General features: G+C 44.8%; 1 protein-coding gene across 13 annotated transcripts in view; it reads left to right on the plus strand.

Annotated features, from left to right (window-relative positions):
* Positions 1 to 881: 881 nt before the first annotated feature.
* Positions 882 to 15,507, plus strand: part of KAT6B (lysine acetyltransferase 6B) — a 182,732-nt gene continuing 168,106 nt past the window's right edge. For 3 of the 13 annotated variants that reach the window (XM_055536432.1, XM_055536465.1, XM_055536466.1), the window contains exons 1-2: positions 11,749 to 11,885; positions 12,643 to 12,712. The gene's annotated coding sequence lies outside the window, so the exon portion shown is untranslated. The other 10 variants (XM_055536455.1, XM_055536452.1, XM_055536435.1 and 7 more) reach the window with 10 other exon arrangements.

Below are 15,507 nucleotides of genomic sequence, written 5' to 3' on the forward strand. Positions count from 1 at the left end.
AGGCATGTGGGCAGCGTCAAAGTGGCCTCGCCTGGGCGGCCAGATGAGCCCCCAGCCTCCCTCTTGTGGGCCTCAGGAACTCGGGGGGCCCAGGGGAAGCCTGGAAAACCGAACTTCGCCATCAGCCTTCCTTCGAGCGCTGCCTAGAAGAGAGGGGGAAGGGCCCCCCCTCCAGCCGTCTCCCCCCGCCCCTAGCCCCTCTGCCACCCGGCTGCATCGCCCAAGAAAGCACTGGGAACGCAGCTCAGAGCTCTCCAGCTCCTCGCAGACCGGGAGAGGGCATCGAGGGGCAGCTTCCCCCTCCAGCGGCGTCTGACATCCCCACTCCCACCCAAGGATGCCGCCGCCGTGCCCTGTCCGCAGTCGCTGAATGTCACTGCTCCCTCTTCCTCCTGATCAGGGTAGACACAGCTCCCGAAGCATCCCCCACCCCAAAACTGCCGCGACCGCCCAGGGTACAAGACCCAGCGGAGGACGAAGTTTGGGGCCCACGGCGGCGGTGCGGGGAGGGGGGGCGCTTTGGCGAGGACCGCACCTCTCAGTCCCAGCCCAGGCGGGCACACTCCCCGCCCCAAACGGCCCAGGCGTCCCCATCCTCCCGCGGACACCGGCATCCCCGCCCTCCCCCGAGGGCGGCAAGCGGAGCCCCCCAGGGCGGAGGCAGGTACCCCCGGGGCGGGGACTGGGGCGGGCGGGGTCCAGGCTGCGCCCCCGGCCGGGCCAGGCGGGCTAGCTGGCGGCGCGGGGGGAGCGGGGCTGGGCGGCGCTGCCTCGGGCTCTGTGCGCTGCAGCCCGGAGCCGAGGAGGAGGAGGAGGCGGAGGAGGAGAAGGAGGCGGCGGCGGTGGGTCCCGGGCGGGGGGAGCGCGGCGCTGCGGACCCGGGCGGCTGGCAAAGGACGAGGCGGAGGCTGAGGAAGGCAGCGGGGAGACCCGGGCTGCAGCAACAAAGAGCAGCAAACGATTGGCCGGGCTGCAGGCGAGGTTAGCCCGGGACCGGGGTGGCTGGAGGCAGCGGCGAACGGTGCACGTGCTTGCAGACACGGGCGAGTGTGGAGCCGGGGGGTGCACGCCCGGCGGGTAAGGGCTTGCTCCCCCTCGGCATGGGATGGCGAGGAGGCTGCAGCGACATCATACTGCCTGCACCCGGCCTCGGCTTGCAGGGTAGGGGTGCGTGGGGGGTAAGGATGTGAGCCAGGGGGCGGGCGAGTAGTCGCCCGGGACAGGACGGGAGAAGGTGGAGGAGGGGGCGGGATGGAACGCTCCAGGCGGCGCGCCCGTCCGCGCGCTCCACCGCAGGAGCTGGCGACTGAGAACCTCGAATTTTAACTTCGCGTGCCCGCCCGCGCGCGCCCGCCCGCGCCCACCCCTAAATCCTGCGGCCGCCGCCAGCGATCAGCTCTCACACAAACTTTAGCTGCGGGCTAGGGGGTTCGGGGTTGAGTGGGGGAGGGGAAAGGGAAAAGGCCCTCTGATTGGCATCGTCTGCAGCCAATAAGGCCAAGTACCTCTCCTGCGAGTAGACCCAATCCCTTTCTAGAGGTAGAGGGGGCGGGTAGGTGGAAGTAGAGGTTGCGTGGTGTCTGGGCGAGAGAAAAAGGGCTGGACCAATAGGTGCCCAGAAGAGGCGGGCCAGGCGGTCTGTTGATTGGTACTGGCAGTGGGCCCTCCCCCGGGGTGGTACCGGAGGGGGGGCTGATGGGTCGAGGGGTGTGCCTATGCGGAGGCGAGATGACCGGCAGGATCCTGCCCCAATGGGCTGCAGAGTGGTTAGTGTGTGGGTGATGGACAGACCCCTAGGCCAACGGGTGGCCCTAAGTGTCTGCGGTCTAGTCCAATGGAGCAGCGCTAGGGCGGGACCGTGGCTCGGGTTTAATGAGACTCCATTGGGCTGTAATCAGTGTCATGTCGGATTCATGTCAACGACAACAACAGGGGGACACAAAATGGCGGCGGCTTAGCTCCTACCCCTGGCGGCGGCGGCAGCGGTGGCGGAGGCGACGGCACCTCCTCCAGGCGGCAGCCGCGGCTTTTTTCTCAGGCAGCGGCAGCGCCCCCGGCAGGCGCTGTGGCGGTGGCGCGCGGCCAGGTCTGTCACCCACCCCGCGCGTTCCCAGGGGGAGGAGACTGGGCGGGAGGGGGGCGGGAGGGGGGAAATAGGGGGCTTGTGACGCCCCTCCCACAGGCCTCTGCGCGAGGGTCACCGCGGGGCCGCTCGGGGTCAGGCTGCCCCTGAGCGTGACGGTAGGGGGCGGGGGAAAGGGGGTGGAGGGACAGGCCCCGCCCCTCAGCGGGACCTCCAGGGCAGGGGGCGGGGCTCGAGGGTAGAGGGGCGGAGCGATATCGGGATGGGGGCGGGGTTCGGGTGGTCGGAAGGCGAGGGCTCGTAGGGGTTTTCTGAGTGGGAGGGACCTACTAGGAACGGTAGGGGGCCAGTGAGTGTCTGGGAAGTGCACTCTCAGGGAGGGGGTGGGTGTGAGGGGAAACGAGGTGTGCAAGCAGGTGCATCAGGGAGGGTGAGGAGAGTGCAGAATTGGGAGATGTAGAAGGAGGACCGAGGGGCAAGTGAAACGGTGCAGAAGGGTGAACTTGTAGATATGGGGGTTGGGGGGAGGCAGAGTAAGAATGGATTTGGGTGTGGTGGATATGGAGTAGTGTTGAGAAAGCGGTGCAGAGTAGATAACTGGTTTGGAGAAAGTATTGAGGAAACGGGGGGTTAGGTACATTTACTATGGGGGGAAGGAGGTATCTGGGTGAATCGGCATGAATGGAAAGGTTTGCTAGCTTTGGGGGTGTAGAAGCTTGGAAAAAACATGGAGGGGTGGGAAACGGATATTCTTTAGAGAGTCTCCGGAAGACAGAAGAGCAAACTTAAATTCCAAGGGAGCCTACTTAGAATTTAGATGTATTCTAAATTATTAGATATATTTTGCCCCGAGGTGACCCTTGCGCAAAATATATCTAACAGAAAGTCTCTTAGGAGTCAGGGGGTTCAGGAGGTGGGAAAAGGTGATAGGTGTGAAGAAAGGGAGGTGGGAAAAGGTGATAGGTGTGAAGAAAGGGAGGTGGGACTGGGTGAATGTGATTTGGATCGAGTTGGGAAGGCATATGGGCAAAGATGTTAGTGTGGGAGACAAGGTTGTTAGAGGCTTCCCAGGTGGCTCAGCGGTAAAGAATTCACCTGTCAATGCAGGAGGGTGGGGGACAGGTTTAATCCCTGGGTCTGAAAGATCCCTTGGAGTAGGAAATGGCATCCCACTCCAGTATTCTTGCCTGGAAGGGAAATTCCATGGACAGAGGAGTTGGTGGCCTACAACCCATGGGTACGCAACTTGGCACACACTTTGGATTTCTTGGGTGTAACTTGAGCTGGAGTCAGCAAAGGGGGAACTGGGTGTCTGTCTCAGAAAGAGGCTCCTTGTGTTTGCATATTTTTGAATTTGTAAGTACTTTGGTCTGAGTGCAGGGAGTGGTTGGAGACAAAGGGCAAAGGCAGAGGAGGGGCTAGATGACAAATGTGCAAAATAGGAAAAGAGAACCAGTGAACCAAGATTTGGGTGGAGGTACCTGGAAATTCAAAGTGAAGAAGAGCATATGAACACTCCTCCATATATGGACAGGAGGTGGGAGTAGCTAATGGGAATAACTTACACCGAGATAGTGTTTGAGTTCTGTGGTACTCCAAAAAAGGTGTGTGTGTGTGTGTGTTGTATGACTGTGAGTAAAGTACATTGATTTTCTCGGATAATCTTGAAGTGAAACACTCCATTTTTTTTTATTCATAAATTCTTCACACATTTATCAAAATGAATTTGGGCAGGATTTTTTTTTTTCCCCAGAAGGGAAGGATAATGCATTTTTCAATAAAGGATAAGATTCTTACCTGAGAACTTGAACTTAGGGTCAAAGATTGAGATGGTGAAGTGATAGTTAAAAAGAGGAGAAGATAAAGACAGAGGGAGGGTTTAACATTAAAGGAGGAACTTAGGAGAATGACTGGCTGGTGGTGATGACAGGGTCAGTTGAAATTTTGCCTACCAGTCAAGCCCAGGCCTCTTGAGTAGAGTGAATGTTACGTCATAGCTGTTACACCAAATGTTTCTCTCTCTCACTGCTTGTGCAGATAAGGTGGGAACTGTCAGATATAAGGCATCAGGGGAGGGAAAGTTAAAATAAGGTGAATATTGGAAGGTAGTTGAGGAAGTTGGATAAATAATGTACTTCAGAAACTTTCATGGACTGTTGAATACCAGTCAGAAGAAGGCTTAGCCAACTGGTACAGTTTTTTAAATGCCAGGGTTCCTAATAAGTGACTTTTCGTCTCTTAGTTCTCTACACAGTAGTTTCAGTGTTCTTGTATACAGATCCCTGTATTTGTATCAAGAGAGAGAAAAGGAATTGTTTTATGGAAGCAGGTATGTGTGAGCTACAGTGATCAGTCTTCGCCTGTAGAATAGTGAATGACTAGTGAACGGCAGAAGTGTGAGCAACGGAGATTTCTTCTTGGTAGTGCTTTAATTTGCTTTTCCAGAACGCCGTTAAGCAGCTTTTCATAGGATTCCCATAATCTTCCACAATTTTTCTATCATCAGTTCTGCTCTTTTTTTTGAAAGGCTGTAATATGTCCAAGTGGCCATTTTAAAAATAATTTTATTTCTTTATTTTTATTTTTGGCTGCTCGCGGGTTTTCTGTAGTTTGTGGTTAATGGTGGCTTTTGTACGTGGGCTTCTCATTACAGTTACTTTTCTTGTTGCAGAGCACAGACTGCAGGCTGCAGGGGCTCAGCAGTTGTGGTTCCCAGGCTCTAGAGCACAGGCTCCATAGTGGCAGCATGGGAGCATAGTTGCTATCTGGCATGTGGGATCTGCCAGGACCAGGGATTGAACCTGTGTTTCCTGCATTGGCAGGCAGACTCTCTACCACGGCCAGGAGCCACCAGAGAAGCCTCATCAGTTCCACTCTTGCTGGATATTTGAGTTGTTTCTGGTGTGGGGAAGTTGTGAACTAATGTTCCCTGCCAGCGTTCCCATGCTCATCACCTGGTATGCGTGTGCACGGTCTCCGACTGAGGTGTGCATCTGCGGATGAACTGCTGCTTCACAGGCAGCGTGAATGTTAATGCTGCTTATTCCTGTTGTCCTGGTGTTAGTTGTATAATACTCAGTCGTGTCCTACTCTGCGACCCCAGGCTCCTCCGTCCAAGAATACTGGAGTGGGTTGCCATTTCCTCCTCCAGGAATTAGTATAACACCTTTAATTCTCAGAAGTCTCTGAATTTGGATGATGATCTGTATGTTTGCCCTAGTCATGGGGTATACTTGTCTGCAACTTTACTAGGTACCAGTTTGACTATTTTCCAGAGTTGTACCAGGTTATACTTCCTCCAGTATATCTATGTATCTGTATGTATATCTGAGTTCCCTGGCTTCTTACTCTTCACCAACTTGACTTACTCTTGTTAGTTTTTCAGCTTAGCCAATCTGGTACACTTTGCCTTTACCTTATTAGCAAGGAGGTTGAACAGCTTTTCATTTATTTATTGGCTACTTGGATTTCCTCATTTGTAAAGTTCCTGTTCAAGTCTGTCCCTGCACCCCTCCCCCCTTTTGTAAATTGGTCCTTGTGTCTTTTTATAGCTATTTAGTAGTTCTTGCTCTAAATATGAAACTCTGTCCTTTGTGTGTGTTGCAATGCCTTCCTTCATTCTCTGGCTTGCCTTTTCACTCTTTGTGGTGTCTTTTAATGAACAGAACTTCTTAATTTTAATGGAGTCAAATTTAATGGTATTTTCTTTATGGTTAGTGCTTTTTGTGTCTTGTTTTAAGACTTTTCCTGCCCTCAGGTTAAGTAGATATTCTCCTATCAATTTTATCTTCTAAATCTTTACTGACCTTAAAAGATGTATGATCATGAGGAAAATACACGCTTCTTGACCCCATCCTCACCATTTCAAATCTCTTTTTGCTCTTCTTCACTTTTTTTTGTTCTCTGTCTTGAATTTTTCTTGACTGTAACTATAACTAAGGCAGGTGCTGACTTTCCCTATTGCATAGGAGAAAATGGCCATATAGACAGAAGTTCAGCTAGATGAGATTTTACAGGTCTCTAGCTGACTGCATTGCCCTTTTTCCTTTTATGAGCTAGTATTTTATTGTGTTCCTGCTATGTGTCCTCCGCCTCGGTTCTTTCATATTTGTTATCTCAGTTATTCCTCTTTACAGGTCTGCAAAACTACATTTTTCTCATTTTTACAGGTGAGAAAACTGAGACTTAGATTGACTCAGTAATCTGCCCTATATCCCACAGCTTAGGTAGCTGACAAGGTGGGGACTTGATTCCTGAACTCTCTAGATCCATCCCATCATAGCACATTGCCTTGTTGAATAAGATTTCATGAGCCTGTTTGACAGTATCCAAAACCAATGATAATAACTTTCTTTTTTTCCAATATAACATGTTTTACTTTAAGCACATATAGAGATAATTATTGTGAAACTGGACAAAACTATCAACCTCTCTGTGTGTGTTAAAGTAAGTTAAGTTAGTGAGTGGACCTTTAGAGGTCCTTGGATGGGCAGTAGAGATTCTGGAAGCCCTTGAAATTGTATGCAAATGTCTGTATGTACTTGTGTTCCTATTTAAAAATAGATCTGTAATTTTCTTGAGATTCTCAGAGAGCAGCTTTAATTTGTTTTAAGGAACTGTGTGATAAAGTTAATGCAGAATTCTGAAATGATGTGTATTTTCAAAATAATCTTTTAAATTTAAGATGTCAGATTTTTTTTCCAAATACATTGTTTTTTGCCTTTGTCATTAAAACCCAACTAAAGCTAACTTGAGGTTAGAATTGAATAGGAATTTTTAAATGTCAGGAAAAAAAGTCACTCTAAATTCAGTTGATTATTTCTTAAGTGAAAGTGCTTAGTTATGATATCATTATTACTTACTAATCAGTGTATCCTGGCTCCAAAGGCCTGATGATTTCGAATGACTTTTCATCTTGTCTCTAAAATCCTGTTTTAGAGACGGGGATCAAATTTCCTGTGAGGTTCCTGACAGTGTAATTAAAGTTTAGAGACTGAAACTATTGAGCACTTAAATTTAGGGATGACTATGCAAACGGAATTCATAGGCTTCACCAGGAGATTTGGGACGAGCCTCTACTAATTTATGATGATGATGTTGAAACTAATCTTTGCTAGGGATTATGGAAGACATAATAGTTTATTGATGGTTCAGTTATTGTTTGTTGAAGCAGATTTACACAATTATAGTTTAATGACATAACAAGGATACTGTCAACTAGGAGAGCATGACATGAAAAATTAAACTTCCAATTAATATAATATGTATTAGTTGAAATTATAATTTTCATGGTGATTTAGCCTCTTAGAAATCCTTGGAAAACATTATTAGCTTTTGAATTGAAAACTCTATGCTAATGAGTGGTGAGAAAGGACTTAGTATTATTGTAAAAAGATGGGAATTAAATATTCAATTCAACTAACATTTATGGAATGCCTACTCTGGGCTTGCTGCTGAGTTAGGCTCATAAATATAAGTTGAACAAGATTGATATTTGGGGAGATGAAACACTGATTACTTTTGTTTGTTCCTTCAGTCATCCTTCCCTTCAACGTATACTGGATGGATACCATAGCCAGAATTATTCACACGTTCAGCACATTTGTGTGTGTGGGGGTGTGTTTGTGTGTGCGTGCACACACGTGCTTGCATTCCACTCTACCTTGTGTTGCTGCTCCTGTTCTGGCTTTCTGTTACTTCATCTGTCGTGTTCGCATGCCTCAGCCTGGTTTTTGTCACGTCCAGCTTTATTTCTTCCTCCTAGTCAACACGTCCCCTCTCCAGGCACGCACATGGACTCAGTGTCCCTCTATTCTGACAGCTCGTTCTTGTTCTCTGCCTTCTCCTAGATTTCCCTTCATTCATTCACTGGTGCATCCATTTCACAAATAGGCATTGAACCCCTCTTACGTTCAAGTTGTGGTCCTTGGAAATCTTGGGGCATGCCACAATGAATCAAACATGAGTCCTGTTCTTCAGAATTTTGCAGTCTAGTAGGGGAGAGGAGGTAAGCAAAATACAGATTAGAAATGCCAAGTGATAAGAAAGCTAAAAGTTTCCTGTTAGACAAAGTGATGTAGGGCTTCTGAGGAGGTATCTGTGGAGAGAACAGGCAGTTCATGTAAGTTCTGCCTTTCAGGGTCCAGTTTAAGTCCCATCCGTCCAAGGGATGTTCTCCCGTCCACACTATTGAGGAATAGTCACTAGTCACGGTTGTTTTCAGACTTTGTTCCTTCTGTATTTAGAGGAGCCCTTTCTTTGAAGTGAATATTATAGAGAAGCTCATTAAATATAGAATAGTTAAGGCAGAGATGCTTTGTTTGGTGCAGGGATTATGGTGGCCCTAGTGTGTAACCCACAAGGGCATCTACAGGTGGTTCTGAAAGCCTAGGCACTTTCTCACAAGAGCACCAAGGAGCCTAGTTTGAAAGCCAATGGAGAGACAGGAAAGCGTTTAGCATCTGAATTAAAATCTTTCATGACTTACTGGTCTGAGGTCTTGACAGTCAGGACTCTGTTTTTCTTTTGCAAAATGTGGGCAACAATGCTACCTTACAGGGTGGTTTTGAGGTTTACTTGATAATTATGTAATCTGTGGCTTGCCCGGTGGCTCAGTGGTAAAGAATCCACCTGCGGTGCATGAGCCTCAGGAGATAGGGGTTCAACCCCTGGGTTGGGAAGATCCTTTGGAGGAGGGCATGGCAACCCATTCCAGTATTCTTGCCTGGAGAATCCCCATGGGCAGAGGAGCCTGGCAGACTATAGTCCATGGGGTCTCAAAGAGTCTACACGACTGAAGCGACCTGACATACGTATGCACGTGATAATCTATGTAACGTGCCTGGCTCACAGTAGGTGTCAGACAGTGGTTGCTATTATTATAGTTTATTGCTCTATTTCTTAAAAAAAAAAAAATTGGTGAAATTCATATAACATAAAACCATTTTAAAGTGAACAAGTCAGTGACATTTAGTATAGTCACAGTGTTATGTGACCATGACCTCTATGCACTTTTCAAAACACGGTCATCACTCCAAAATAAAGTCTCTTACCCCTTAAGCCTGGAGAAGGCAATGGCAGCCCACTCCAGTACTCTTGCCTGGAAAGTCCCATGGACAGAGGAGCCTGGTAGGCTACAGTCCATGGGGTCGCAAAGAGTCGGAAATGACTGAGCAACTTTACTTACCCCTTATGCCAGGCTTCCCTGGTGGCTCAGATGGTAAAGAATTTGCCTGCAGTGTGGGAGACCTGGGTTTGACACCTGGTTGGGAAGATCCCCTGGAGAAGGGGTGGCTACCCAATTCAGTATTCTTGCCTGGAGAATTACATGGACAGAGGAGCCTGGCAGGCTACAGTCTATGGGGGTCGCAAAGAATCTGACACAACTGAGTGACTTTCACTACTTTTCACTTTTACCCATTAAGCAGTTTCTCCTCACCATCTCCCCCATCCCTGCCCACCAATCTATGTTCTGTTTCTAGCTTTATCTATTCTAGGAGTTTCTTATTAATGGGATTAAATGATATGTAACCTTTTGTGTCTGGTTTCTTTCACAACATATTTTTGAGGTTTATCTATGTTGTAGCATGTATCACTACTTCATCACTTTTTCTTTTTTTAAAGGTTTGTTTAATTTTATTTTTGGCTGTGCTACTTTTCTTCGTTGTTTCACACAGGCTTTCTCTAGTTGCAGTGAGTTGGGGCTACTCTTGGTTGCAGTGCTCAGGCTTCTCATTGCCATGGCTTCTCTTGTTGCAGAGCAGGGGCTCAAGGTCTGTGGGCTTCAGAAGTTGTGGCTCAGGGGCTCTCCAGTGCAGGTTCAGTAGTTATGGTACCTGGACCTAGTTGTCCCTCAGCCTGTGGGATCATCCCAGACCAGGGATCGAACCTATGTCCCCTGCATTGGAAGGCAGACTGTCAACCACTGGATCACCAGGGAAGCCCCCACTGCATCATTTCTTATTATGATTGAATACTATTCTAGTGTATGGATGTACCATATTTTTTCACCCATTTATCTGTTGATGGACATTGACCCGTTTCCACTTTTTTTGGCTGTCGCGAATAGTACTGTCGTGAACATGAGTGTACTTGTGCTTATCTAAGTCCCTGTTTTCAGTTCCTTGGGGTGTGTATCTGGAAGTGAAATTGTGACCTCATACAGTAATTTTATGTTTAATTTTTTTGAAGAACTACCAAGTTGTGCTGAATTGCTTCGTATCCCCACAGCATCTACCATAGGGCTGCACACTCAGAACAGTATCTCACTAAATTTGCTGGTTGTTCTTTGATAGTGTTTATAACCTCACCTCCCAGTTCACATGTTTTGGGTCTTGAGCATTAATTTTGAGAAGTAGTTGCACGCAGGATTTGAACGTTAAACCAGTATTACTGTATGGATGAGGTCTGATGTCCCAGAAATGTGTTCACTGAATGCTCTTTGGAGCAACTGTGCTAGTAGTCTGTGCTGGGTGGTTATAGAAGAAAAGAAGTTAAGTTCCCTTCCCTGAAACAGTCTATATTCTTTTTCAGACGATATTGTTAAGATTTGTGGATCCTTACTCAGTTACATAATAGGCTATGAAAAAATCCAGGAGCCTATAAAAGTGGGAGAGCTAAAAATAACTTTTGTCAGTATGACAGAAGAGTAAACTCTACTATTAATCTTTATTTTTTTCTACCACTGCTTTTGGCTCATCTGCAATCTCATGACTCGAATGTTATGACATTGATTTTGAAACAACACACAGCCTTAGTAAAAGCTTAGAGGAGCTTCACATAGAATTTATGATGCAGGGTATTTTGACTCTTCTTATGCTGACATGAGTATTTCTGAATAGTGTTGATATTTTTATAATACTAATGAAGCCAAAAGCTCAGTGTTGGACGAAGCATTTCTCTAGATTTGTTTAGAATAGTTTGTAATGAATGATGTAAATAGTGTTTTATTAAAAACTGTATGATACAACCATATAATTTACTCATGTTACTTTGTAGTTAAAAATAGTGATTCAAAACCTTAGAAAATAGAGTAATTTAATTTTGATGTAGCATGAGTCCCCAGAATTAATTTGGAATGACTCATTCTTGGTTTTGATAGCTTTTTAGTCCAACTTTCAAGCTTTTATAGAAAAAAAGGAAAACGGCATAACGGTTTTGAGGGTCGTACTTGTGATAGCATGAGCTGTCTACCTGTGGGACTAATCCTAGGGCTTTGGAAGAGAGAAATGGTGTGGATAATTCTGAATCAGCGGAGGCAGGGGGTGCAAAGCATTTCTAACTGGCTTTTTAATGAATTATGCATTTTTTTTGGCCTTAGATTTGTCTTTCTAGTTAAATATTGCTTAGACTAAAATTAAATTGGTTTTCAATCTGTTCTCTTAACATATACCAATTTACAGTGGGGCCAGTAGGATGTCAGAAACAAACCAGCCTAAGATTAAAAAATTTGTAGTGGATAATATACAAAGTGGATAATATACATGTGTTTAGTTGAGAATTGGCTACAGATAAGAGACTTATGATTTTGTTCCTTTCTTAGCTGTGTGTGTATGTTTTTAACATTGATTCAGCTTGTAGCACAGAGCTGTTGAGTTGCATCTGCTTCTGCCTAATTAACTCTGTTGGTTGGTGTCAGATGAGAGCTAATTTTGAGATTAAATTGAGGAGTAAGGTGTGTGTCTGTGGCTAGGGGAGGGGAGAAGGAGGCTCTAAGGTTGCTTGGTTTGTCTGCACGGTATCAAAGTACAGCCCTTCATAGGTTGTTTCACATTTATTTTTTGCCTCCCTGGTGGCTCAGTTGGTAAGGAATCTGCCTGCGATGCAAGAGACCACCTGCGGCGCAGGAGACTCGGTTTTGATCCCTGGGTTGGGAAGATCCCCTGGAGAAGGAAGTGGCAATCCACTCCAGTATTCTTGCCTAGAGAATTCCATGGACAGAGGAGCCTGGCGGTCTGTGGTCCCTGGGTTTGCAAGATTCAGACACAACTTAGTGACTAACCACCACCACCTGAAATGTGTCCTGTGCTGACATATTGTGGAAACTGGTGTATCTTTCTCTTAGTTGCAGCTGTTGGCCGTATCGTGATAGCTCCCAGTACTTAGATACCAGATGACCCTTGGGATAAATAGCGAATGTTGCCTGGAAAATTAATATTGACCTTTAAACAATGTTTGACTATTTTTTTTTCCATCCAGACAAAATGTTATACCTGCCTGACTACTTGAGTAATAGCAAGTTGTTTTTTTTTTTTTTTTTAAATGATGAAATTCTTTCTTAGTCTCTATCACAAACCTGATTTTTTAAAAATTTTTTAAAAATCCAAATTTTTTAAAATTTGGAGGACAGGTCTAGCTTTGAAGAAGCCTGAAAGTTTACTTCCTGAGGTACTTGTCGTGGGGCTTCTTGTCAAAGAGAGCTAACTTATCACCAAATAGGGTGTATCAATAAACTCACCGTGTCTGTTTGGATTGAGTAGCATGGAGATCCAGAGATGGTTGCTGAATTTAAGGGGTGTCCTAATGCCCGAATTAACATTTACATTTTTTTCTTTTGGCAGATTTGCCTGACGATCTGGACAATCTTCTTTTTTGTCATGGACTGTTAAAACACTTGGAGTTCCAATTCTGGTATTTTCCCTTTTTTTTCATTGTATTTTTCAGATGTAAAAATGTCAGTCTGGTTGAAATGTGTTGGTCATGGAGATGAACAGTTCTTTTGATTGTGGGTTAGGATTGTGGTAATAGCTTGTCATGAAGGTGTATTTTGAGTATTAGTTATGAAATGTATTTTGTTTTAATGTATGTTCATTGGCCTGTGTAACCAAAATGCCTGAAAGCAACTTTGCAATATTAGATACTTTTCTGTGACCTCTTTTCCTGCTTCCTGCAGTTGTATTTTGTGCAATCAAATTAAATTAGTTGATTCATCCTGAATAAATGATGAAAGATGAAATAATTACTTGGACACGGTGAAATGTCTTCTAATGAAATTTTGTCCCGAACCATTTTACTTTGGAAAGATCAGCTTCCTGTTCTAAACTTGCTAAAGCAGAATGATTCCTGTGTTCTGTCCTGAAAGTGGTTGCACGATGAAAGCCAGTGATTTCATTCTTAAACACACTGTGTTCCAAGTCTAACATTTTTGTCAATGATTTATGTAATGACACAAAGGGGAGTGCTTATTAGATTTGCAGATGACATAGATGACAGAAGCAGGATTCAAACCAGTTTTTAACAAGTTGGAAGATAGACTCAAACCAATAAGATGAACTGTGATAAGTGTAAAAATCTGAGCATGTATTAAATTTGTATGGGGTGGAGAATGAAAATCCTCAGCTTAACAGTTTTTTTGAAAGAATATCTGAGATTTTTGGTTGGACTGCATGCTTGGCATGAACCAGTTGTGTGGCAGTGCTGGTAAGAAAGTTTATGTAACCCTGGTATAATTGGATAATGCCTGGACTGCCAGATTTTAAGATGAGCATTAGCCTAACTAATGAGTGAGCATGAGAAGGAGGTGCTTGGAAACCTGTAATGTGTGGGCATGTTAAGGAATCGGGATATGAGTGGTCCAAGGTGGGAGTGGAGGTATAATGGGGTTTGATTGTAGTGGTTTTCAAAAGATACTTGTTTTCAAATATATGAAGGTTCATTGTGTTTTCAAATATATGAAGGAGCGTAGTATTAAAGAATTTCTTGAGTTTGTTCCAGGGGAACTAGAACTAGTGGGTGGAAGTTATGGGAAGAAAAATTTTGGCTCCTGTGAGCAGGAGATATATTACAGTTAGAGCTGTCCAACAGTGGCATGAGCTGTCTTAAGAAGTGACAAATTCTCAATCACTGCAAGTATTTTGAGACTTTGTGGCCCATCTGTTGGGGAATTGAACAAGGGATCTTTTACTGTTTAACTAGAAGTTGGATTGGATGATCTATAAGATCTCTTTAGTCTGAAGTTTCTAAATCTGAATGGAGAAAAACAGAGTGAAACTATAATATACTAATTGCAAGAAGGACAAATCCTTTTTGAAACTGCCACTTTCAAGCTAGTATAGTTCAGTGGTCCAGTTTTTTAGCAACAGAATCTTTGAAAGCAAATGTTAAATTCTTCAGTGTATCTGCTTAAATTTTTTGGAAAAACATTATTTTACCCTTTTTTAAATCTTTATTTTATTTATTTCATTTTTATTTTGTTTTTATTGTTTTACCAACTCTTTGCACCCCCATGGACTATACAGTCCATGGAATTCTCCAGGCCAGAATACTGGAGTGGGTAGCCTTTCCCTTCTCCAGGGGATCTTCCTAACCCAGGGATCGAACCCAGGTCTCCCGCATTGCAGGCAGATTCTTTACCAGCTGAGCCACAAGGGAAGCTCATTGTACTCTTTGAGGTACATTAAATGTAAATAAACAATCAGAGATAACTTTATAATTTTATGAGTCGTTTTTTAGAGTGTGTAGGCATTGTATTAAGTGCAAATGATGATAGCTGTTCTATGCTGCATATTAGATAATGTGTTCACTTAATTCTCTCAACAGTCCTGGAGGGATATACTATTATTGCTCTACAGGTAAAGTGACAGAAACTTAAGTCGTTTACCCAGGGTTTTTCTGCTTGACATGGGTAGGGCCAGCATGTGAACTACTAGTCTTACTTGCAGAGGAAGAATAGCTGGAACAAGCAGTTGAGGCTCAGGTGAAGGCGGAATGGACTTCAGTATAGAATAAGGGCCTGTGAGCCTGGAGTCTACCACTGACTATTATCCTGTGTTCCACCTTTCCCCGAGCATCAGGTTACCCATAGAGTCATCCTGCAGATTACAAGTTATATGTGAGCACACTCTGAAAACTTCAAACTGTTTGAAAGAGTTTTAAGATGTGGATTTTATCTGTGAAGAGCAAGATTAGAGCCCAGTTCTGACTCAACTCCCAGATCAGGGTGCTTTGGCTGGTGCTCTTGGCAGGTGTTCTCAATACCAGATTGGAGATCTAGGGGATTTTTGTGTATATCGGGAGGGTCTCAGAAAGCAGTATCAGTGTCTAACTGGAATAGGATGTGTACAAATCTTGCTTGAATTGAGCAGTTTCATGAGCTAAGCAGGTAGAGACACCTAGAGGGCTCCATTATTCAAAAGGTGATGGGTTATGTTACCACATTAATTTCAGTTTTCTTCCAATCTGTGGATGAGAGAGTGTTACAGAACCTCTTCAAAGGGCTGGGGGAACTTGGTTCTGTAGCAGAGGCTCAGTGGGAAATTTTCTTATGTGCGAGACTTGAGAAATATGTAGAATGTTTAGCTGAAATAGAAGAGTCAGGACTATTGCTCTTTTTTTTTTTAAGTTTAAGATTCTTTTTACGTTTAATGTACTCCCATCAGAGTTTTTTTCCTTTTTTAGAAAAAAATATTTAATTTTTTGGCTGTGAT

This window comes from Bubalus kerabau, chromosome 1 (assembly GCF_029407905.1).
Source record: "Bubalus kerabau isolate K-KA32 ecotype Philippines breed swamp buffalo chromosome 1, PCC_UOA_SB_1v2, whole genome shotgun sequence".
Taxonomy (NCBI): Eukaryota; Metazoa; Chordata; class Mammalia; order Artiodactyla; family Bovidae; genus Bubalus; species Bubalus kerabau.